This window comes from Schistocerca piceifrons, chromosome 5 (genome assembly GCF_021461385.2).
Source record: "Schistocerca piceifrons isolate TAMUIC-IGC-003096 chromosome 5, iqSchPice1.1, whole genome shotgun sequence".
NCBI classification, from domain to species: domain Eukaryota; kingdom Metazoa; phylum Arthropoda; class Insecta; order Orthoptera; family Acrididae; genus Schistocerca; species Schistocerca piceifrons.
In genome coordinates this window covers 702,806,308-702,832,229 of record NC_060142.1, presented here as the reverse complement: position 1 = coordinate 702,832,229, position 25,922 = coordinate 702,806,308, and positions in this window count along the sequence as shown.

The window sequence follows — 25,922 nt, the reverse complement described above, 5'->3', positions numbered from 1 at the left end:
ATTGAGATTCAGTTGCCATTCCCTACACCATGCGTCAATTCGTTGCAGATCCTCCTGCATGTCAGTACAATTTTCCATTGTTACAACCTCTCGATATACTACAGTATCATCCGCAAAAAGCCTCAGTGACCTTCAGATGTTATCCACAAGGTCATTTATATATGTATTTTGAATAGTAACGGTCCTACGACAATCCCCTGCGGCACACCTGAAATCGCTCTTAATTCGGAAGACTTCTCTCCATTGAGAATGAGTTGTTGCGTTCTGTTATCTAAGAACTCTTCAGTCCAATCACACAATTGGTCTGATAGTCCATATGCTCTTACTTTATTCATTAAACGACTGTGGGGAACTGTATCAAACGCCTTGCGGAAGACAAGAAACACGGCATCTACCTGTGAACCCGTGTCTATGGCCCTCTGAGTCTCGTGGACGAATGGTGCGAGCCGGGTTTCACACGATCGTCTTTTTCGCAACCCATGCTGATGCCTACAGAGTAGATTTCTAGTTTCCAGAAATGTCATTATCCATTGCTTAGTGTAGTGCTGCCAGTTACTTCATCCATTGTTGCGAAGTGAATAATGAAGTAATTTTTGCTCCGTTGTAGAAACTACCCACGACTCGGTGAAAGAATTTCACGAGGTATTTAAGCCACGTAATATATGCGTCTCAGTTTTATTGTCGTAAATGCGTGGCGCAAAGTATGAATGTAGTTGATGGTCTACGTGAGAGAGATGTTCACACATTCGTTACACAAACTGTGATCTCCAACACTTGTCTCACGCGTTAATTTTAGTATTTATAATTAAAAAAATATTATTGTTAACAAAATATTGATATTTTAAAAATAACTTACTTTCGTGAGCGAAACGCTATTGAACGCTTTTGTTCTTAACCCTCAGAATATTTAATTTTACGCGCCAAATGATAATTACCGCCAGGGTGGGAAGCACTGACGTAGACCGACCGCGGAGGCGCTCCAGCAGTTAAGATGCGAGGCAAATACGCTTCTGTACCATATGCAGCCACGTAGCTGTCCTACACGCGAAATCAGCAGCCAATCAGCACACTGCGTTTCTGCCAAGTCGTTAGTAGTAGTTTTATTCGCGTAGGCGCCGTCTCATCAAATCTGAGAATAGCGCGGACGCCCTTAAGGAGCTGTGAGTGAATTTACTGCCGGATATCGGAGATCCGATTCGTCTGCAAGATCGTCCGCAGCCGGCCGGTTGCCTATTAAGGCAGTAAGAGGCGTGGAGCAGGGAGGAGGGATGAGTGAGCACGGCGCGCTTTATCCAGCTGCGCTACGCACGGCATAGCAAGGCACACGCCGTCCCTCGGCTCAGATCACCTTCCCCGCCATCGATCACCAGACCTCTCCTCCCCCCCCCCCCCCCCCTCCAGGGCGGGCCAGGGCCGGACTCATTTTTTGACAGAGTCGCCTCGCCAGCGCTCTTCCTCCCGGTAACAAGCACGGCGCGGAGGAACGAGGACGCAGCGCTTTTCCCTGCGGACTCGCCATTAAGGCGCCATTCTGCTTCTTCGAGCGAACTCCAGATGCACACGAACTCCAGATGTGCGAGTTTTCTACCCTCCTATGAGCCCTCGTCGAGTGCTCGCCGCTCGTAAGTGTAGCTGACGTTTATACTAAACAAGCCAACCTAGCAATGCTAAACAATTGCTAAATGTTGTTGTTGTTGTTGTTGTGGTCTTCTGTCCTGACACTGGTTTGATGCAGCTCTCCATGCTACTCTATCCTGTGCAAGCTTATTCATCTCCCAGTACCTACTGCAGCCTACGAATCTGCTTAGTGTATTCATCTCTCGGTCTCTACGATTTTTACCCTCCATGCTCCCCTCCAGTACTAAATTGGTGATCCCTTGATGCCTCAGAACATGTCCTACCAACCGATCCCTTCTTCTGGTCAAGTTGTGCCACCAACTCCTATTCTCCCCAATTCTAGTCAATACCTCCTCATTAGCTATGTGACCTACCCATCTAATCTTCAGCATTCTTCTGCAGCACCACATTTCGGAAGCTTCTATTCTCTTCTTGTCCACGCTAGTTATCGCCCATGTTTCACTTCCATACATGGCTACACTCCATACAAATACTTTCAGAAACGACTTCCTGACACTCAAATCTATACTCGACGTTAACAAATTTCTCTTCTTCAGAAACACTTTCCTTGCCATTGCCAGTCTACATTTGATATCCTCTCTACTTTGACCATCATCAATTATTTCGCTCCCCAAATAGCAAAACTCCTTTACTACTTTAAGTGTTTCATTTCCTAATCTAATTCCCTCAGCATCACCTGACTTAATTTGACTACATTCCATTATCCTCGTTCTGCTTTTGTTGATGTTCATCTTATACCCTCCTTTCAAGACACTGTCCATTCCGTTCAACTGCTCTTCCAAGTCCTTTGCTGTCTCTGACAGAATTACAATGTCATCGCCGAACCTCAAAGTTTTTATTTCTTCTCCATGGATTTTAATACCTACTCCGAACTTTTCTTTTGTTTCCTTCACTGCTTGCTCAATATACAGATTGAATAACATCGGGGAGAGGCTACAACCCTGTCTCACTCCCTTCTCAACCACTGCTTCCCTTTCATGCCCCTCGACTCTTATAACTGCCATCTGGTTTCTGTACAAATTGTAAATAGCCTTTCGCTCCCTGTATTTTACCCCTGCCATCTTTAGAATTTGAAAGAGAGTATTCCAGTCAACATTGTAAAAAGGTTTCTCTAATTCTACAAATGCTAGAAACGTAGGTTTGTATTTCCTTAATCTTTCTTCTAAGATAAGTCGTAGGGTCAGTATTGCCTCACGTGTTCCAACATTTCTACGGAATCCAAACTGATCTTCCCCAAGGTCGCCTTCTACTAGTTTTTCCATTCGTCTGTAAAGAATTCGAGTTAGCATTTTACAGCTGTGACTTATTAAACTGATTGTTCGGTAATTTTCACATCTGTCAACACCTGCTTTCTTTGGAATCGGAATTATTATATTCTTCTTGAAGTCTGAGGGTATTTCGCCTGTCTCATACATCGTGCTCACCAAATGGTAGTTTTGTCAGGACTGGCTCTCCCAAGGCCTTCAGTAGTTCTAATGGAATATTGTCTATTCCTGGGGCCTTGTTTCTACTCAGGTCTTCCAGTGCTCTCTCAAACTCATCACGCAGAGCTCTTGATATTCATACAGGTGGTTCTCTTTTCTCCAAAGGTCTCTTTAATTTTCCTGTAAACAGTATCTATCTCACCCCTAGTGAGATAAGCCTCTACATCCTTACATTTGTCCTCCAGCCATCCCTGCTTATCCTTTTGCACTTCCTGTCGAATTCGTTTTTGAGACGTTTGTATTCATTTTTGGATGCTTCATTTACTGAATTTTTCTATTTTATCCTTTCATCAATTATATTCAGTGTTTCTTCTGTTACCCAAGGATTTCTACTAGCTCTTGTCTTTTTACCTACTAGGTCCTCTGCTGCATTCACTACTTCATCTCTCAAAGCTGCCCATTCTTTTTCTACTGTATTTCTTTCCCCCATTCCAATTGTTCCCTTATTCTCTCCCTGTAACTCTGTACAACCTCTGCTTCTTCCAGTTTATCCAGGTCCCATCTCCTTAAATTCCCACCTTTTTGCAGTTTCTTCAGTTTTAATCTACAGGTCATAACCAATAGATTGTGGTCAGAGTCCACATCTGCCCCTAGAAATGTCTTACAGTTTAATACCAGGTTCCTAAATCTCTGTCTTACCATTATGTAATCTATCTGAAACCTGTCAGTATCTCCATGCTTCTTCCATGTATACAACCTTCTTTTATGATTCTTGAACCAAGTGTTAAGTATGATTAAGTTGTGCTCTGTGCAGAATTCTATCAGGCGGCTTCCTCTTTCATTTCTTAGCCCCAATCCATATTCACCTACTACGTTTCTTTCTCTCCCTTTTCCTACTACCGAATTCCAGTCACCCATAACGATTAAATTTTCGTCTCCCTTCACTATCTGAATAATTTCTTTTATTTCATCACAAATTTCCTCAATTTCTTCGTCATCTGCAGAGCTAGTTGGCATATAAACTTGTACTACTGTAGTAGGCGTGGGCTTCGTGTCTATCTTGGCCACAATAATGCGTTCACTATGCTGTTTGTAGTAGCTTACCCGCACTCCTATTTTTTTATTCATTATTAAACCGACTCCTGGATTACCCCTATCTGATTTTGTATTTATAACCCCGTATGCACCTGACCAAAAGTCTTGTTCCTGCTGCCACCGAACTTCACTAATTCCCACTATATCTAACTTTAACCTATCCATTTCCCTTTTTAAATTTTCTAACCTACCTGCCCGATTAAGGGATCTGACATTCCACGCTCCAATCCGTAGAACGCCAGTTTTCTTTCTCCTGATAACGACTTCCTCTTGAGTAGTCCCCGCCCGGAGATCCGAATGGGGGACTATTTTACCTCCGGAATATTTTACCCAAGAGGACGCCATCATCATTTAATCGTACAGTAAAGCTGCATGCCCTCGGGGAAAATTACGGCTGTAGTTTCCCCTTGCTTTTGGCCGTTCGCAGTACCAGCACAGCAAGGCCGTTTTGGGTAGTGTTACAAGGCCACATCAGGCAAAATGCTGATGCCCCTCTTCAGGAACCACACGTTTGGCTGGTCTCTCAACAGATACCCCTCCGTTGTGGTTGCACCTACGGTACGGCTATCTGTATCGCTGAGGCACGCAAGCCTCCCCATCAAATAGATATTATTCAATATGCCTGTCGCCATGATCACGACAGCGACTGTATACACAGTTAAGAATCCCATTAGTCTCGCTTTCCGCTTCTGGTGCTGTGATAATCCTAGCAATCGGGCCCATGTGCGTATCGACTGGAGTATCGTTAACTATGATGATCCTAGAAGAAATAGTCCAAACATGTATTGTCTGGTGACCGAGCTGGTCATGCGACGCAACCGCTGTGACCTGTCTGTTATGTCCAAACTGTGCGTCAACGTGCTTCGTAACAGCGTGTGAAAGGAGTGCCTGTGCTCCATCATTTTGAAACCACGAAAACTGTTGACTTCTGCCCCATTAGATACGGACTCAGTCGAAAAGTGTACGTCCGAAATAGATTTGTACGAACCAGGGAAATACAGTATGAATACTGAAGACAGTGTTGTATAGCAATCACACATTCGTAATTATCTCGCAAACGCATAATTTGCGGGCCCAAGTTTACAGTAAAGCTTTTGCATCTGATGCCGTGTATCTTCACTCGTGTCAATTTTCACTATTAATTATTGTCCACTCGACATATAAACTTCACTTTGCTAGGGATATAGATACGTTACGGCCCAAATATCTGTTGTGGAAGATATTTTGTGTGATCCTGACCCTTCTTTTCAGATAGACCTGTTGTAGGTGGGCTGTTTAGGTTTTTATGTTGGTAACGCCACGTAGCACTCTGTATGAAAATCATTGACTGTGCTGTGTGCAGTCTGTGGCTGGTTTGCATTGTTGGAATATTTGCTATTGTAGTGTTGGGCAGTTGGAAGTGAGCCGCCAGCAGTTGTGTATGTGGGAGGAGAGATGGCAGAATTTTGAGAGCGGATGCTCTGGACGTGTATCCATCAGAAAGAACAAATATAATGACTTTTGAACATTATTAAGGTAAATACATTGTTTGTTCTCTACCAAGATTTTTCATTTGCTAACTATGCCTATCAGTAGTTAGTGCCTTCAGTAGTTAGAATCTTTCATTTAGCTGGCAATATTTGCGCTCGCTGTATTGCAGTAGTTAGAGTAACGAAGATTTTTGTTAGGTAAGTGATTCATGAAAGATATAGGTTGTTGTTAGTCAGGGCCATTCTTTTGTGGGGATTACTGAAAGTCAGATTGCGTTGCCTTAAAAATATTGTGTGTCACTTTAGCGATGTTCAGAATAAGTAAAGAGAGAAATGACTGAGCGCGTTCAGTTTTGCTCAGCTGTTTGAAAATCAAATAACGTAAGAGGTTTATCAGCATAGTCATTTATAATTTTCCAAAGGGGAAGTTTCACTGTTGGACATTTAGTTGAACGCTCAAAAGGCCCATATCGAAACAAAGATTTCTACGCAGGCACATTTTCAATGTAGGGCCTCCTTAGTTCAATCACCAGAATAAGGTGGTTGAACAGCCAGTTCAGATCTCAGACTATGCGCTTTTGCCAGCTTTTGCCATTATCACTACTGTTGTAATGGCTGAGGCGTTTTCCTGGTGAAAAGGTCTTTTCTTATCCGCCAATCTTGATAGTTTTTCCATTACCTACTGTTTCAAAACATACAGTTACGAAGGACAGTAGCGACCAGATATATTCACTTTTATTTATCCCGAGACATGTCTAACAGCTCTTTGCTGCTTAGTGTTTTAAGCATGTAACTACGTCTTTGCACTATTCGCCGGGTCCACACGGAGTACACGAAAGAACTTGCCCCCATTCTAACAGCCGTGTACCGCAAGTTTCTAGAGGAAAGGAAGGTTCCAAATGATTGGAAAAGAGCACAGGTAGTTCCAAGTTTCAAGAAGGGTCGTTGAACAGATGCGCAAAACTATAGGCCTATATCTGTGACTTCGATATGTTGTAGAGTTTTAGAACATGTTTTTTGCTCTCGTATCATGTCATTTCTGGAAACCCAGAATCTACTCTGTAGGAATCAACATGGATTCCGGAAACAACGATCATGTGAGACCCAACTCGCTTTATTTGTTCATGAGACCCAGAAAATATGAGATGCAGGCTCCCAGGTAGATGCCATTTTCCTTGACTTCCGAAAGGCGTTCGATACAGTTCCCCACTGTCACCTGATAAACAAATAGCCTAAGGAATATCAGCCCAGCTGTGTGGCTGGCTTGAAGAGTTTGTAGCAAACAGAACACAGCATGTTGTTCTCAATGGAGAGACGTCTACAGACGTTAAAGTAACCTCTGGCGTGCCACAGGGGATTGTTATGGGACCATTGCTTTTCACAATATATATAAATGACCTAGTAGATGGTGTCGGAAGTTCCATGCGGCTTTTCGCGGATGATGCTGTAGTATACAGAGAAATTTCAGCATTAGAAAATTGCAGCGAAATGCAGGAAGATCTGCAGCGGATAGGCACTTGGTGCAGGGAGTGGCAACTGACCCTTAACATAGACAAATGTAATGTATTGCGAATACATAGAAGAATCCTTTATTGTATGATTATGATAGCGGAACAAACACTGGTAGCAGTTACTTCTGTAAAATATCTGGGAGTATGCGTACGGAACGATTTGAAGTGGAATGATCATATAAAATTAATTGTTGGTAAGGCGGGTGGCAGGTTGAGATTCATTGGTAGAGTCATTAGAAAATGTAGTCCATCAACAAAGGAGGTGGCTTACAAAACACTCGTTCGACCTATACTTGAGTATTGCTCATCAGTGTGGGATCCGCACCAGGTCGGGTTGACAGAGGAGATAGAGAAGGTCCAAAGAAGAGCGGCGCAGGGTTATCTGGTAAGCGTGATAGCGTTACGGAGATGTTTAACAAACTCAAGTGGCAGACTCTGCGTGAGAGGCGCTCTGCATCGCGGTGTAGCTTGCTGTCCAGGTTTCGAGAGGGTGCGTTTCTGTATGATTTATCGAATATATTGCTTCCCCCTACTTATATCTGCCGAGGAGATCACGAATGTAAAAGTAGAGAGATTCGAGCGCGCACGGAGTCTTTCCGGCAGTCGTTCTTCCTGCGAACCATATGCGACTGGAACAGGAAAGGGAGGTAATGACAAAGGCATGTAAAGTGCCCTCCGCCACACACCGTTGGGTGGCTTGCGGAGTATGAATGTAGATGTAGATGTAACTGTGGCGGAGAAAAAGTCATCCCAATGTAACAGTAATTGCACAAATATGTAGTGAAAGTGTCATTAAAATGCTATTGTGACTATTAAGTAAAAATAAATGTTTGCCAACTGACAGTCGTAAAGCTCTGACCATACCATGACGATTTCAGTAGGGACCATTTCGGTTTCTGCATTCGGCCTCCTAAATCCATCGGTGTATTGCATCGGAATCTGTATTAATAGTGACCATCACATTGACATACAACAAAACGAGCTTTGCATTCTTACCAGCGCTATCAAAAATCCTGGGATGAATTCCAGTTCAAGGTCATTAACCTGCGCAAAAGGATCGCAGTTTCGAATTAAAACACGGGAAGGTTCTACGAAGCGCTTTCTGCATTCCGTTTCGTAAAAAGGTCAGCGAATGCTGCACCTAAGGTGTAAAGTGCTTTTCCATGTCCAGCTGTTCATGAAGTATAGCTGTAGGTTCACTTAAAATGATTCCAATTCCAGCTCTCTCCCACTCATCCGTTGCCACATAGAGAGATTTTGCACTGTGGGCCCCAAAGAACAAAATGAGATTTCCAGTGAGTTTATCCACGATGCCTCCAAGCGCCGGACAGGATGTTTCATCAACTGCTATGTACGTATAACTCTGATTCATTTCATTGGACCAAGAACAGAATCTAACACTATTTTAGTGTGCCTTGCTGTATAACCATTCAGACTAAGTATTTAACAAAAGCATGCAATTACCTCCTTAATTTGCTGCGAGAAATGTCACAGCAGCCTCTGTAGGTGAGTGAGAACTAAGTACTTCACTTCATATTCTTGTAACACATATAAAAATAATGACAATAAGTATCTCTGACTATATTAATAAAATATAATGCCTTAAAGAAGTTTACGAGGTTTACCAATCTGCTTTTCTATAAATGAAATGATACTACCTCGTATATATGCCTGGTACAAAAAATTATATTTGGTTGTTCTATAAATCCTACACCACTTCATCTGCTTCGTACTTTCAAACCTAGCTGTAGAAATAGGATGAAAGAAGATACTCTGTATTCCAACCATTGTATAACTTATGAACACTAACCACCTGTGAACGTTGTTTGATATTCAGTAAACGTTAAACAATCATCACAATCCGATTTGTGACGGTAAATTTCCCCTTTCATTCGAAAAGCTTTCTCATATTTGTAAGTGAATACAAACTCATAACTAGTAACCAATATGTGGTACATAAAAATCCCATAACTAAAATCATCTTTAATATTACCCATTTTATTGACGTTAATGTGATACAGGTTGTTAAATCAGTTGTTATATTTTTAACAAACAATTTAGTACTAAAACTACTGTAGTATGTGTTTTATGAAGACAACGTACAACAGTAAAGTCATCTTTTTTACATTATAGACACAGATTTTATGATCATTAAGGAATATGATTTACGGAACGAAAACATCTAGAATCCACGTTTTCTGCGACATATGCAAGCTGCAAAAAAACGTGAAAATTTCGACGTGGAATTATTCTCTTGGTTAAACATTGCTATCTTCACGCATTTTCAGAGTTTGTTGAACGTAATTACGTCTGCAAAAGGCAATCTCTCCATGCGTGCGGAAACAACTCCACTGCCAGAACCTCCCAGGTTGTAAGTTTACTTTACCAGTTCCGCTGATGGAAGAGTATGTTGTGGAATAACTATTGTATGAGCTAACATTGCTCATGAATAATGTATCATTAAATTTCACACACTGCTGCTTCGGCAGTGTGACAGACAATGAACTTGGCAGTGCGACAGAGTCACACAGAATTTATATTAGCGGGAACCATCAAGTAAACACAACACGCATTGCTATTTCAGTATGGTATTTACCCTGTAGAGGGCAGGTCTTATGTCGTAACGTGATCTGTCAATGCTTTGCTTCTATCCCACTCACTAGTTAAATGCTCCCTTTATTACAAGAAGACATGTGACAAACAACAGTTTTCACTCTAGTTGCTTAGCACATAGCAGCATTTGCAACAGTGTCTTCTCGTCGTTCCACAGACGTCATACCCACAGATGAGAAAGAAAGAAAACAAAACATCATACTACCAATGAATATGCAAAGAAAGTATTATGTGGTTGTTCATTACATGCTTTATCACTCTCGTTTTGTTGGTGAGTGCTGATATCTATTGCTGGGTCTTTTTGAAAACACCGATGCGTGTTGACGACCATAATTTAATAAATTATTTCAAATATTAATTGTGCTAACACGCTAATAAAATTCGTTGATTCTTACTCATGCCTGGAAGGATATGGCAACGTTCGTATTTTAAGTATCTTTGTTTTCTCTGCTCATAATTACCTGATTGAACACCCGTTAATAGCCTTTGATAGCAATAATTGCAATACGGTCATGAGTAATGCGTCGATGTCCGCAGATTCGAAGCGAATATTTCCGCTTCATTAATATGAACTGCAACAGTTCTGAAGCCTGCTCTGCATACCCAGACAAACAGCAAATTTCATTCCTGGAATCTGATGAAGGTCTGATTTGTAGTACTTGACATCACTCTCATTTACTGGATTTTACTTTTTTATTCATCTCTGAGGGAGACCTCCCCCCATGAACCATGGACCTAGCCGTTGGTGGGGAGGCTTGCGTGCCTCAGCGATACAGATAGCTGTACCGTAGGTACAACCACAACGGAGGGGTATCTGTTGAGAGGCCAGACAAACGTGTGGTTCCTGAAGAGGGGCAGCAGCCTTTTCAGTAGTTGCAAGGGCAACAGTCTGGATGATTGACTGATCTGGCCTTGTAACACTAACCAAAACGGCCTTGCTGTGCTGGTACTGCGAACGGCTGAAAGCAAGGGAAAACTACGGCCGTAATTTTTCCCGAGGGCATGCAGCTTTTACTGTATGATTAAATGATGATGGCGTCCTCTTGGGTAAAATATTCCGGAGGTAAAATAGTCCCCCATTCGGATCTCCGGGCGGGGACTACTCAAGAGGAAGTCGTTATCAGGAGAAAGAAAACTGGCGTTCTACGGATCGGAGCGTGGAATGTCAGATCCCTTAATCGAGCAGGTAGGTTAGAAAATTTAAAAAGGGAAATGGATAGGTTAAAGTTAGATATAGTGGGAATTAGTGAAGTTCGATGGCAGGAGGAGCAAGACTTCTGGTCAGGTGACTACAGGGTTATAAACACAAAGTCAAATAGGGGTAATGCAGGAGTAGGTTTAATAATGAATAGGAAAATAGGAATGCGCGTAAGCTACTACAAACAGCACAGTGAACGCATTATTGTGGCCAAGATAGACACGAAGCCCATGCCTACTACAGTAGTACAAGTTTATATGCCAACTAGCTCTGCAGATGACGAAGAAATTGAAGAAATGTATGATGAAATAAAAGAAATTATTCAGATAGTGAAGGGAGACGAAAATTTAATCGTTATGGGTGACTGGAATTCGGTAGTAGGAAAAGGGAGAGAAGGAAACGTAGTAGGTGAATATGGATTGGAGCTAAGAAATGAAAGAGGAAGCCACCTGTTTGGTTATGACCTGTAGATTAAAACTGAAGAAACTGCAAAAAGGTGGGAATTTAAGGAGATGGGACCTGGATAAACTGAAAGAACCAGAGATTCTACAGAGTTTCAGGGAGAGCATAAGGGAACAATTGACAGGAATGGGGGAAAGAAATACAGTAGAAGAAGAATGGGTAGCTTTGAGGGATGAAGTAGTGAAGGCAGCAGAGGATCAAGTAGGTAAAAAGACGAGAGCTAGTAGAAATCCTTGGGTAACAGAAGAAATATTGAATTTAATTGACGAAAAGAGAAAATATAAAAATGCAGTAAATGAAGCAGGCAAAAAGGTGTACAAACGTCTCAAAAATGAGATCGACAGGAAGTGCAAAATGGCAGCGATGGCTAGAGGACAAATGTAAGGATGTAGAGGCTTATCTCACTAGGGGTAAGATAGATACCGCCTACAGGAAAATTAAAGAGACCTTTGGAGACAAGAGAACCACTTGTATGAACATCAAAAGCTCAGATGGAAACCCAGTTCTAAGCAAAGAAGGGAAAGCAGAAAGGTGGAAGGAGTATATAGAAAGTGTATACAAGGCGATGCACTTGAGGACAATATTATGGAAATGGAAGAGGATGTAGATGAAGATGAAATGGGAGATACGATACTGCGTGAAGAGTTTGACAGAGCACTGAAAGACCTGAGTCGAAACAAGGCCCCGGGAGTAGACAACATTCCATTGGAACTACTGACGGCCTTGGGAGAGCCAGTCCTGACAAAACTCTACCATCTGGTGAGCAAGATGTATAAAACAGGCGAAATACCCTCAGACTTCAAGAAGAATATAATAATTCCAATCCCAAAGAAAGCAGGTGTTGACAGATGTGAAAATTACCGAACAATCAGTTTAATAAGTCACAGCTGCAAAATACTAACTCGAATTCTTTACAGATGAATGGAAAAACTAGTAGAAGGCGACCTTGAGGAAGATCAGTTTGGATTCCGTAGAAATACTGGAACACGTGAGGCAATACTGACCTTACGACTTATCTTAGAAGAAAGATTAAGGAAAGCCAAACCTACGTTTCTAGCATTTGTAGACTTAGAGAAAGCTTTTGACAATGTTGACTGGAATACTCTCTTTCAAATTCTAAAGATGGCAGGGGTAAAATACAGGGAGCGAAAGGCTATTTACAATTTGTACAGAAACCAGATGGCAGTTATAAGAGTCGAGGGACATGAAAGGGAAGCAGTGGTTGGGAAGGGAGTGAGACAGGGTTGTAGCCTCTCCCCGATGTTATTCAGTCTGTATATTGAGCACGCAGTAAAGGAAACAAAAGAAACATTCGGAGTAGGTATTAAAATCCATGGAGAAGAAATAAAAACTTTGAGGTTCGGCGATGACATTGTAATTCTGTCAGAGACAGCAAAGGACTTGGAAGAGCAGTTGAACGGAATGGATGGTGTCTTGAAGGGAGGATACAAGATGAACATCAACAAAAGCAAAACGAGGATAATGGAATGTAGTCTAATTAAGTCGGGTGATGCTGAGGGAATTAGATTAGGAAATGAGACACTTACAGTAGTAAAAGAGTTTTGCTATTTTGGGAGCAAAATAACTGATGATGGTCGAAGTAGAGAGGATATAAAATGTAGACTGGCAATGGCAAGGAAAGCGTTTCTGAAGAAGAGAAATTTGTTAACATCGAGTATAGATTTAAGTGTCAGGAAGTCATTTCTGAAAGTATTTGTATGGAGTGTAGCCGTGTATGGAAGTGAAACATGGACGGTAAATAGTTTGGACAAGAAGAGAATAGAAGCTTTCGAAATGTGGTGCTACAGAAGAATGCTGAAGATTAGATGGGTAGATCACATAACTAATGAGGAAGTATTGAATAGGATTGGGGAGAAGAGAAGTTTGTGGCACAACTTGACCAGAAAAAGGGATCGGTTGGTAGGACATGTTCTGAGACATCAAGGGATCACCAATTTAGTATTGGAGGGTAGCGTGGAGGGTAAAAATCGTAGGGGGAGACCAAGAGATGAATATAATAAGCAGATTCAGAAGGATGTAGGTTGCAGTAGGTACTGGGAGATGAAGAAGCTTGCACAGGATAGAGTAGCATGGAGAGCTGCATCAAACCAGTCTCAGGACTGAAGACCACAACAACAACAACTCTGAGGGAGATGGCGAGCTGTCCGATAGCACAGCCATCTTCAGCCTATACTTGTAATTTCTTCTGTTGTGAGTCTATTTACTTTTGTATAGCAGGTGAATGGATAGGAGGAAGGAAGATGTTCTTATTTATGTTTTCTTTATTCAAAGTTCCGGCATTCGCGTTACGGCTGTGAGAGGAACCTCCCGCTCGAAAAAACCTCAACTGGGATTCATTGCCTGTTGTTCTGGCTTATGTATTCGGAACTTCTTATTATCTCTGTGGCCCTGATAACATTGTGATCTCGAAAAATTTTGTTTATGTAGAGAATTTTTGTGCCGTTCTATAGAAAACGAGAGCTTGAAAATTTAGTGTATGTGAAGAAATTTTGTCTCCTGCTGTAGGCCGGCCGTGGTGGTCGAGCGGTCTAGGCGCTTCAGTCTGGAACTGCGCTGCTGCTGCGGTTGCACGTTCGAATCCTGCCTCGGGCATGGATGTGTGTGATGTCATTAGGTTAGTTAGGTTTAAGTAGTTCTAAGTTCTAGGGGACTGATGACCTCAGATGTTAAGTCCCATAGTTCTCACAGCCATTTGAACGCTTCACGTTCAAATGTTTGTGAATTCCTAAGGGACCAAACCGCTGAGGTCATCAGTCCCTAGACTTACACACTGCTTAATTTATTGTATGCTGAGAACAACAAACGCACACCTTTGTCCGAGAGAGGTTTAAGTAGTTCTAACTCTTGGGGACTGATGACCTCAGATGATAAGTCCCATAGTGCTTAGAGCCATTTGAACCATCTCCTGCTGTAGAAACTGATTGAAGTTTTTTCTGTATTTCTGTCACACGTCAGCAAAATTTCGGAAGTAAACGTTGTAGAATCGTTCTTCGAAAGTCACAGTGACAGTCCGCTGTGGATTGGACTGTAGCAAACAAAACCGTACTGCGGTTTGAATAATATGTGTTCTCAGAAGCAACTAATATGTATGTTGAAATTTGATTAGGTAATTAAGGTGTACCAGACTATGTTAGTAATCAATATCTCTCTTCCCTATTTCTCTCCCGTTTGTAGATACTGTGTTTGAAATCGGGAATTATTCATGCACAGCGACTAGAGGCCAAAGCATGAAAGGGGCTAGTCTACTTTGTGGTCATTAGAAACAGAAAGGAGCGGAAGACGGTCCACTTTGTTTGTAAAAAATGTGGAAACATTAGCCTAAAGCGGTTTAGTGAAAACACGAGCAATCTAAAGCAACATGGTCGGACGGTGACTTGAAGGAGAAGACTACTGACCAACGTCCCATCGAAAAGGAGACGGATCGCAAGCTCTGATTAGGGAAGGATGGGGAAGGAAATCGGGCAAGCTCAGATTAGGGAAGGATGGGAAAGGAAATAGGCCGTGCCCATTTAAAGGAACCATTCCGTCATTTGCTTGAAGCGATTTAGGGAAATCATGGAAAACCTACACCAGGATGGCTGGACGCGGGTTTGAACCGTCGTCCTCTAGGGCGCGAGTCCGGTGTGCTAGCCACTGCGCCACCTCCCACTGCCGGTGATTCCACCTCCGCCACCTGTGACGGCGAGTTCAGTGTCTGGCACACTGCCGCTCTCCACTTCATACGTACTGTTCGCTTGTGTTCTTATTGGCACACGGTAGCAACGGTAATTTTACCACGGTAGGAATGCCATCGTGCGTGAGTTTGCATCTTTCAAGAGAATATGAACTTTTTGGAAATATCCCAGTTTCCTTAGATGAATTTTAAATATGTTGACAGTAAATGCAAAGATTCAACACCAATAAGCAGCGGTCTGTATAATCGTAAACACATTCATATCACTAAAAGTTGAAATGGTCGCCCTGGAACCAGACACCATATTACAGATTATCTCTCTAACAGCTTCCATGGGCAATTGAATTTTCAGAATTTCATATAATTATTGGCTGCATGTAAAATATTAAAATGCTGTTATAATTTACTCATTAAGTGGTGTAACATTACGTTAAAAATTTAACCGGGGTGGCTATAATTAAAGTAGAGCTGCTCATGGAGGTCCAGTGTGGGCTGTAATTATCGCACAGCAGCTTAACTTGGTAGATATACCAACGCGGAACCGATGTACGCTGGAAAATAATTAGTTCCAGTTTTGGCCACCAGGTCCAGATCTGGCGCTGTGAATGCAAGAAAGACGTTCAGATATACAGGGTGTTTCAAAAATGACCGGTATATTTGATACGGCAGCGATAGAAATACACCGTTTGTTGCAATATGCTTGGGACAACAGTACATTTTCAGGCAGACAAATTTTCGAAATTACAATAGTTACAATTTTCAACAACAGATGGCGCTGCGGTCTGGGAAACTCTATAGTACGGTATTTTCCACATATCCACCATGCGTAGCAATAATATGGCGTAGTCTCTGAATGAAATTACCCGAAACCTTTGACAACGTGTCTGGCGGAATGGCTTCACATGCAGATGAGATGTACTGCTTCAGCTGTGCAATTGTTTCTGGATTCTGGCGGTACACCTGGTCTTTCAAGTGTCCCCACAGAAAGACGTCACAGGGGTTCATGTCTGGCGAATAGGGAGGCCAATCCACGCCGCCTCCTGTATGTTTCGGATAGCCCAAAGCAATCACACGATCATCGAAATATTCATTCAGGAAATTAAAGACGTCGGCCGTGCGATGTGGCCGGGCACCATCTTGCATAAACCACGAGGTGTTCGCAGTGTCGTCTAAGGCAGTTTGTACCGCCACAAATTCACGAAGAATGTCCAGATAGCGTGATGCAGTAATCGTTTCGGATCTGAAAAATGGGCCAATGATTCCTTTGGAAGAAATGGCGGCCCAGACCAGTACTTTTTGAGGATGCAGGGACGATGGGACTGCAACATGGGGCTTTTCGGTTCCCCATATGCGCCAGTTCTGTTTATTGATGAAGCCGTCCAGGTAAAAATGAGCTTCGTCAGTAAACCAAATGCTGCCCACATGCGTATCGCCGTCATCAATCCTGTGCACTATATCGTTAGCGAATGTCTCTCGTGCAGCAATGGTAGTGGCGCTGAGGGGTTGCCGCGTTTGAATTTTGTATGGATAGAGGTGTAAACTCTGGCGCATGAGACGATACGTGGACGTCGGCGTCATTTGGACCGCAGCTGCAACACGGCGAACGGAAACCCGAGGCCGCTGTTGGATCACCTGCTGCACTAGCTGCGCGTTGCCATCTGTGGTTGCCGTACGCGGTCGCCCTACCTTTCCAGCACGTTCAACCGTCACGTTCCCGGTCCGTTGAAATTTTTCAAACAGATCCTTTATTGTATCGCTTTTCGGTCCTTTGGTTACATTAAACCTCCGTTGAAAACTTCGTCTTGTTGCAGCAACACTGTGTTCTAGGCGGTGGAATTCCAACACCAGAAAAATCCTCTGTTCTAAGGAATAAACCATGTTGTCCACAGCACACTTGCACGTTGTGAACAGCACACGCTTACAGCAGAAAGACGACGTACAGAATGGCGCACCCACAGACTGCGTTGTCTTCTATATCTTTCATATCACGTGCAGCGCCATCTGTTGTTGAAAATTGTAACTACTGTAATTTCGAAAGTTTGTCCGCCTGAAAATGTACTGTTGTCCCAAGCATATTGCAACAAACGGTGTATTTCTATCGCTGCTCGTTTAGCTTTTATTGCCGTTTCAAATATACCGGTCATTTTTGGAACACCCTGTATTTCCATATGCAATGATTTACGAGCGAGACATGGGAAGAAAGGTTTAACAAGTGTGAAACGCATAATGTTGATTTTATTATTAACCGCCGCTTATACAGTTTGTGCCGTCTGAGTGCCGGAGACGTTGACGAGATGCTGAGCAGCGCCAGGTTTGCACTTGCTGGCTAAAATTGGAACTAATTTTTTTCCAGCGTAAATCTGTTTAGCATTAATGCATTAGCATATCTACTAAGTTTGGCTCCCATACGATAATTACAGCCCACAGTGGACGTCCAGGAGCAGCTGCACTTTAATTAAAATCAATTTAAAGTTATGTCTTTGGGCAACGTAATCTACAGTGTGCGTTTTACCCAGCCTCTATTCAGCCAGAATTTGAGAATGGGAGAACTTAGCGACTTCCAACAAACTTAACATACAATTTCAAACATTTTAGAAAATTTATCTCAGTGATAACTTCCATAAAATATCGAAAAGAAGAATGTCTGTTGTTTACCACAATTTAGTTGTTCGTGCAATAAAGCTTCAGGATGACGCATAACGTTTTAATTTATTACTTACTTACCACTTACATATTTTGCAGACAGTACCCAAACATACCACTCAATGTACCTCCTGAAGTATATCATTGTACTCCACATAGTTCAGGACGTAGGACGTCATAAACATTGAGATGCATGAATAACTGGTTTTACACATTAACTCATTTGTAACGTAATAAGTGACGACGGAAGAAGAGGGCAATCAACTTTTTCGCTGCTGTTGCAATTGATCCGCGCGACTGTAAAATTGTGTTGGGGTATAGTGAACCAAAAGCTCATAGGCTCGTGTTTCATAGTCGGGACACTGCACATGCATCGCAGCCTCCTAACAGACCATCTTCCACTGATGCTAGATGATGTTTCTCTGAAGACTAGGCGGAACCTATGGTGCCAAAATGCACGTAGTATTATAGCTTATCTTCGTGAATTGTTTCCAAATTGTTGGATTGGATAAAGAGTACGTATGTCCTGGCCGGCCTGTTTCCCGGATTTGACGTCTGTGGACTTTTTTCTGTGTGGAAAGCTGAAAGACGCTGTCTACAAGGACATAGCAAGTACACCCGATGATACGCAACGGCGTGTTGCTGCAACCTGTTCGGACAACTCCGCTGAAATGCTGGTACGTGTGGAGCAGTCGTTCCATACCAGACTGGAAGCGTATATTGCCGCTACCTGTGGCCATTTTGAACACAACCTGTGATGGTTAATAGTCTCATTACTGGTTAGAATACACGTAACTAATGTACGCACTTGATTCTTCTCTAGTGTGTGCTATCACTGGTTTTGCGCAAGTGTCGGTGTGGGAACTTTTCACAGTATGGTATCTCGTAAACGAGTCGCACTAGAATCCTGCAACAAACACCACTGACGCTCTAATTTCCCCTACTTTTAATTTGTTGGTGCCAATAGACATAAAGAAATTTATTTCTGTGTGTAATGGCAGCAGAGTTAGTGGTCCAAGAGAGCTCTGTGTCCTCTAAGGTGGATTAGTCACTGGATATCATCGGAGTAACAAACCCGTCAAGGATATTTTAACCATTCTAAAGCTGCGCAAGTCTACTGTTGATGATGTTATTACGGAGTGGAAACTCGATCTAACAGTCACAGCTAATCCCAGGTCAGGCGGACTGGTGAACATTACGGTGAGTGGTTGTAAAAACCGCATGAGACCAGTAGAAAGGATCACTTGTGAGTTCCATAGTGCTACCTGCTTCCGAGGCCTGTTCGGAAGGAGGAGATTAAAGTACATCAGTGCGGATTATGTCCGTACTTCGCCTTCATGACTGCTTGAACTGGGCACCTTCAACGAGGTGTCTGAATGCCTGCGGAGGAATGATAGACCATTCTCACCGAAGATCCCAAACCAGAGATGGTAGTGATGATGAAAGCTGAGGTACTAACTCCATTCCATATCTCTTCGATTTGATTCAAGCCGGGACTTTGGGCAAGCCAGTCCATTTCAGGAATGATTATGGACAAACAATCATCGTCTCCCAATTGTTCAGTTACTGCACGCACTACAAAATTCTGTACAGTGTGTTTATATAGTTCTTCATTTATCGTAGTCTTAAGCACACTAGGGGTACCTCACTCTAACCACGTAAAACACCTCCAAACTGTAACACTATGTCCTCCGTACTTCACTCTTGCCGCTACACGTGACGGCAGACATTCGCCAAACTCAGACCCTTCTACCTGACTGCCACGTGGTATTCGTTTCCAGTCATCTACCGTCCAGTGCCGTTACTCTTTATCCCAACTTTTTTTAAAGCGTCGCTTAGAATTGCCTACGGAAATGTATGGCTTATGTAGAGCTGTTCATTTATTGCACCCCTTTCTTTCTAACGCCCTAAACACAGTTATTGTGCTAGCTGGACAGATGGTAGCACCGTGGAACTCAAAAGCGATTCTTTCTACTGGTCTCACGCGGTTTTTACAACCACTCACCACAATGCTCGCTAGTCCGCCGCCGGCTGCTGTGGCCGAGCGGTTCTAGGGGTTTCAGTCTGGAACCGCGCTGCAGCTACGGTCGCCGGTTCGAATCCTGCCTCGGGCATGGATGTGTGTGATGTCCTTAGGTTAGTTAGGTTTAAGTAGTTCTAAGTTCTAGGGGACTGATGACCTCAGATATTAAGTCCCATAGTGCTTAGAGCCAGTCCGCCTGACCTAGGATTAGCTGTGACTGTTCGTCCGAGTTTCCACTCCGCAATAACATCATCAACAGACCACTAGCGCACCTATAGAATGGTTTAAATATACCTGACGGATTTGTTACTCAGATGGCATCCAGTGACTAGTCCACATTAGAGGCCACAGACCTCTCTTGTCCCACTAAGTCTGCTGCCATTACACGCAGTACTCCTAGTCTGCTTTTATGCTGACGGATCCACTTCCCGTGACATCTAATGCTCAATTGTGCAATACGTAGCGGTGTCTGGATACCTGTTATCAGCTGGTGTAGTGTAGTGTAGAACTCTACACACATCAGCCAGGACATTATGCCCACTGACCCGCTACGAGGTGCATTCAAGTTCTAAGGCCTCCGATTTTTTTTCTGATTAACTACTCACCCGAAATCGATGAAACTGGCGTTACTTCTCGACGTAATCGCCCTGCAGACGTACACATTTTTCACAACGCTGACGCCATGATTCCATGGCAGCGGCGAAGGCTTCTTTAGGAGTCTGTTTTGACCACTGGAAAATCGCTGAAGCAATAGCAGCACGGCTGGTGAATGTGCGGCCACGGAGAGTGTCTTTCATTGTTGGAAAAAGCCAAAAGTCACTAGGAGCCAGGTCAGGTGAGTAGGGAGCATGAGGAATCACTTCAAAGTTGTTATCACGAAGAAACTGTTGCGTAACGTTAGCTCGATGTGCGGGTGCGTCGTCTTGGTGAAACAGCACACGCGCAGCCCTTCCCGGACGTTTTTGTTGCAGTGCAGGAAGGAATTTGTTCTTCAAAACATTTTCGTAGGATGCACTAGTTACCGTAGTGCCCTTTGGAACGCAATGGGTAAGGATTACGCCCTCGCTGTCCCAGAACATGGACACCATCGTTTTTTCAGCACTGGCGGTTACCCGACACTTTTTTGGTGGCGGTGAATCTGTGTGCTTCCATTGAGCTGACTGGCGCTTTGTTTCTGGATTGAAAAATGGCATCCACGTCTCATCCATTGTCACAACCGACGAAAAGAAAGTCCCATTCATGCTGTCGTTGCGCGTCAACATTGCTCGGCAACATGCCACACGGGCAGCCGTGTGGTCGTCCGTCAGCATTCGTGGCACCCACCTGGATGACACTTTTCGCATTTTCAGGTCGTCATGCAGGACTGTGTGCACAGAACCCACAGAAATGCCAACTCTGGAGGCGATCTGTTCAACAGTCATTCGGCGATCCCCCAAAACAATTCTCTCCACTTTCTCGATCATGTCGTCAGACCGGCTTGTGCGAGCCCGAGGTTGTTTCGGTTTGTTGTCACACAATGTTCTGCCTTCATTAAACTGTCGCACCAACGAACGCACTTTCGACACATCCATAGCTCCATCACCACATGTCTCCTTCAACTGTTGATGAATTTCAATGGGTTTCACACCACGCAAATTCGGAAAACGAATAATTGCACGCTGTTCAAGTAAGGAAAACGTCGCCATTTTAAGTATTTAAAACAGTTCTCATTCTCGCCGCTGGCGGTAAAGTTCCATCTGCCGTACGGTGCTGCCATCTCTGGGACGTATTGACAATGAACGCGGCCTCATTTTAAAACAATGCGCATGTTTCTATCTCTTTCCAGTCCGGAGAAAAAAAATCGGAGGCCTTAGAACTTGAATGCACCTCGTACTGACGTAATCCGGTCCAGACGATAGCAGCGTCACGTGGCGAGGAATGACTGCTAGTCAGTCACATGCACGGTGTGCGTAGTATGAGTGAGCGTGCCGTCCGCGTGTACGTAGAATGAGGAAGGCGCGCGATCTGTCTGAGTTTGACCGAGGACGGATTCTGATAGCCCGGATGCTCGAAAAGGGCATTTCGGAAACTGCACGTCTCGCCGGATGGTCTAAGAGTGCTGGGGTGTCTTCAACAACCGGGGTGAACCCACATCCAGACGTCGTGGTCCTGGACGGCCACCCTTCATTACAGATGTCGGAGGTCGTAGGCAGACTGTTGAAACAGGACAGGCAGTGGACTGTGGCGGAAATGACATCAGACTTGAATGCTGGGCAGATTACGAGGAGATCGGCAACTACCATGGTAATAGACACGCGTCCATCGCCAATGCACGTTGGCACAGTGGCAGAGCGTCGCATGGGCTGATGAATCCCGATACATTCTTCATCATGCCGGTGGGAGAGCGCGAACCCGTCTCCGTCCAGGGGACAGCTCCTCGACCCCTGCACTGCGGAACGCATGTAACCTGGTGGTGGCTCCATTACGCTCTGGGTAGCAAGCACTTGGACATCCATGGGTTCGTGGAGTTGCTACAAGGCACTATGACGGTCAACAAGTACCGTACACAGGTTGCAGACCACGTAGACTCCTTCGTGAAGATCATATATCCCGACGGAAATGGCATTTTTCTAGAAGACAATACTCCATGAAAACAACCCCGGGAGCGTGGTGGAGTGGCTGACACAGTGACGAGTTCCAGTTGATGTGCTGGCCCTCAGCTCGCCAGATCTGAATCGATCGAACACATCTGGGATGTGGTTGAACGTGGTATCAGAGCTGATCGCCCCTCATCCCCGGAATTCAGGGCAATTAGGTAACTTGTGTGAGCAGATACAGTGCCAGCTCCCTCCTTCCATACCACGATGCGTCGACGCCGTTATCGGTGTCAAAGGTGGACGAACTGGCTAGTAGATAGGTCTTCATAATCCAGAACGAGATTTTCACTGTGCAGCGGAGTGTGCGCTGTTATGAAACATTCCTGGCAGATTAAAACTGTGCTTCTGTGAAGTTTGGAAGGTAGGAGACGAGGTACTGGCGGAAGTAAAGCTGTGAGGACGGGGCGTGAGTCGTGCTTGGGTAGCTCAGAATGTGTGCCGGCACGGTAGCTCAGCGTGTTCGGTCAGAGAACTGATTAGCTTCTGTAATAAAAAAAAAAAAACTTAGTAGAAGGATTAACAAACGAACTTTAACGGAGGTCATGTGATGTCTGCAACGAACAAAACCAACGATTAAAAAAAATACAATTGTAGAGCACTTGCCCGCGAAAGTCATGGGTCCCGAGTTCTAGTCTCGGTCCGGCACACAGCTTTAATCTGCCAGGAAAGTTTCATGTCATCATAATGTTCCGTATGATCACTGTATGTCTCACTCATTTATTCGTTACACAGCGCCACTTTAGTTCTGTACGTTCAAAATTCTAGTGAGCGCACAATGGTTTGTCACTTCTTACGGGTTGGTGCCGGTGATGAAATTATTTAAAGCAGTCTGTCTCCGATGACTCGTTTCCGGTTAGTGCCAGCCGTTATTAGTAAACAATATTATTGGCAGTAGCATTGCATAGTAACATTTTGTGATTTCTAGCTATGAGTTTTAATACGCAAATAATTAAATGACTGCCAACGGTTACATCCATGTGTGACTTCTGCTTCTGCGGCAGTGCAAAATACAGGTCCCATTTGGACCCTATTACAGGCTACCTTTCCTACAGCAGTCCGTTGGGGGTATTGTGCACATCCGCACTCAATACTCCCCGCAAGGACACCCACGTTAATTTGCAGACGTTGTAAGCTGATCCACTCACTACCAGAAAAATCTCTTAGTCTTCAACCAGAAGTTTTTATCACTTCATATATGGAATATTTTTAAGACTGAAATTGTCAAATTTTATTGATATGGCCACTTTCCACAGCAGCTATACAATATTTGTGTTATAACTCAGCTGCCTTTCTGTTGCAGCAATGTAGTATATACTTTTCAAACACGTTTTGCTTTTAGAATTAAATACATGTAGAGTGGATTTATCCTGGTATGGCAGAGTGTTGTTTTTTCCTAGTCATACTTGTAGGTTCAAATCAGTTCAGACCATTGTACACAAACGAAATGTTAATTTTCACAGAGCAGGCAAGTATGTGTAACATTCGATTTATGTTAAGATTATAGTGTGAATTGTGTCAGACATCAGGTGCGCAAATATAACTGTATTATCTGAGAAAAAGAACCACTTTAGGTGTGTCTAATATAAAAGCTGAAACACCTCTGGTAATGGTGTATTGTACTGTAGCAAGAAAACGGAGTTTGAAGTTACAAAACGAATTTTTAAGAGATGCATTTTAGTCAGGCTACAAGTGCTCTAGTACGGTAATGATGCATCCTAATCAGTGCCAAATTCACCTGACAGAGGGAGTGTACAAAGAGGGAAATTCATAACTCGGTAAAATGTCCTGACATGGTCAACTACGCCTAGGAAGTCTGAAAGATCATGAAAGTTATGTTAAGAAAATACCAGACGAGTGCTGGTCCACCGTCTCACTAGGAACGATCTGAAATAACACTACTACGTAAAATGTGCCGCAATACGCGTAAGTAAACTGCAACTGAAATCGACAGCTTTCAAAGGAAATACTTCCGGCTGACGTCAGAAGCTATGATGTCTCACTGTTCCGTTGTATGTGTGCAGTTCGTTTCATTCGAGTATCGGAATGACATATCTTCGCTGTGCAGATAATTCTTATGGCAAACTGGAATGTGAATGGAGGATTTTAAGTCAAACGCATTTGTCTCAGTTGATAAATAATGTTTGGAGCAGAAGAGTGAAGGCGCTGGGGTTATATGGGTGCAAGAAATGTGGCGGGCGTGAACGTTTTATCGATGAGTCACTTACCATCTTCCGTTGAGCTCGAGGGAAGCGTTATCTGTCGTGTACCGATAAAGAGGCAGAGACCTCCCTTTTACGGGGGGGAGCCGCAGCCGTCAGGCGGTATTATGCCTCGTGCTCTCGCACCATCTCCACACTGAATTGCTGGGCAGCTTGGAATGTTAGGAACGCCTGCATCTCTGGCGATTCAAGGAATTCAGCCACCATCGAACACAGTCTACTGTTGTCTCTGTCAGTAGCTAGGGGCAGTCACATCAATGGCTCCAACTATACCGGCTGACACACAGAAGGCATGGTCGGATGTTATTGCAACTTCGTACAGGTCAGCCGGTATGTAAGTGATCAGAGTAGCAATTCTTCATGACAGACTGCATAGTGTTGTTGGTGATTAGTGTTGTTACAAGCCCTGGTGGGGCACATATGGGGCGTGAATGGGGTCAGCAGTTGAGTGATGAGTCTGAAGAACGCGGAGATGCCGGGTACTTCTGTGATACAGCGTTATCAGCACCTGGTACAGTTTGAAAGGGCCATAGTTGTTGGTCTCCAGTTAACCAGCTGGTCGAATCGTACAAAACCCAGATTGTGTGGGTCCTCAGATGTGACAGTGGGCCAATGTTGGACTGCATGGAATCGTGACGCTGGCATACTCGTGGTCGAAAATCCAGTCGACCACGTCTGACCACAAATGAGGAGCGCCGCCTGTGCACCAAGCAAATCGTAACCTCTGCACACCTCCGACTGCCATGCTAGAGCAACTAACGGACTTCCTGCAACAGTCAGTGTCACGTCACACAGTTGGTCGGAGACTGGCGTCAGATGGGCAACAGAATTGCCGTCTCGTGCGTAGACTGCCGTTTAACATCATAGCACAAACGGCTACATTGAGTGGCGCGGTGACCAGGAAGAGTGAACTGCTAGAGAATGTCGGTTCTGTGCTACCTTAGACGATCATCGTCGGCTAATATGAAGGATACCTGGTAGAAGATCTATAGTTTCAATGGGTTGGAGCGGCAACGCGATGTTACTTGTGGCGTCATGGTGTAGAGAGGCATCGTGTATGACCTCAGATCACGGAGGGTAGCGATTGAGGGATCTATGTCGGCACCAAGGAACGTCAAGAAAATTCTGCGTCCTCACGTGTTACCTGTCATGCGACATTATCGTGGTGCCATTTTTCAACAGGACAATGCTCGTTCGCACATGGCTCGTGCCTGTACTAACTGCGTGATGCTGAGGTGCTCCAGTGACCAACAGACTCCCAATATCTGTCCCCGGCAGTGAATGTGGAGGATCAGGT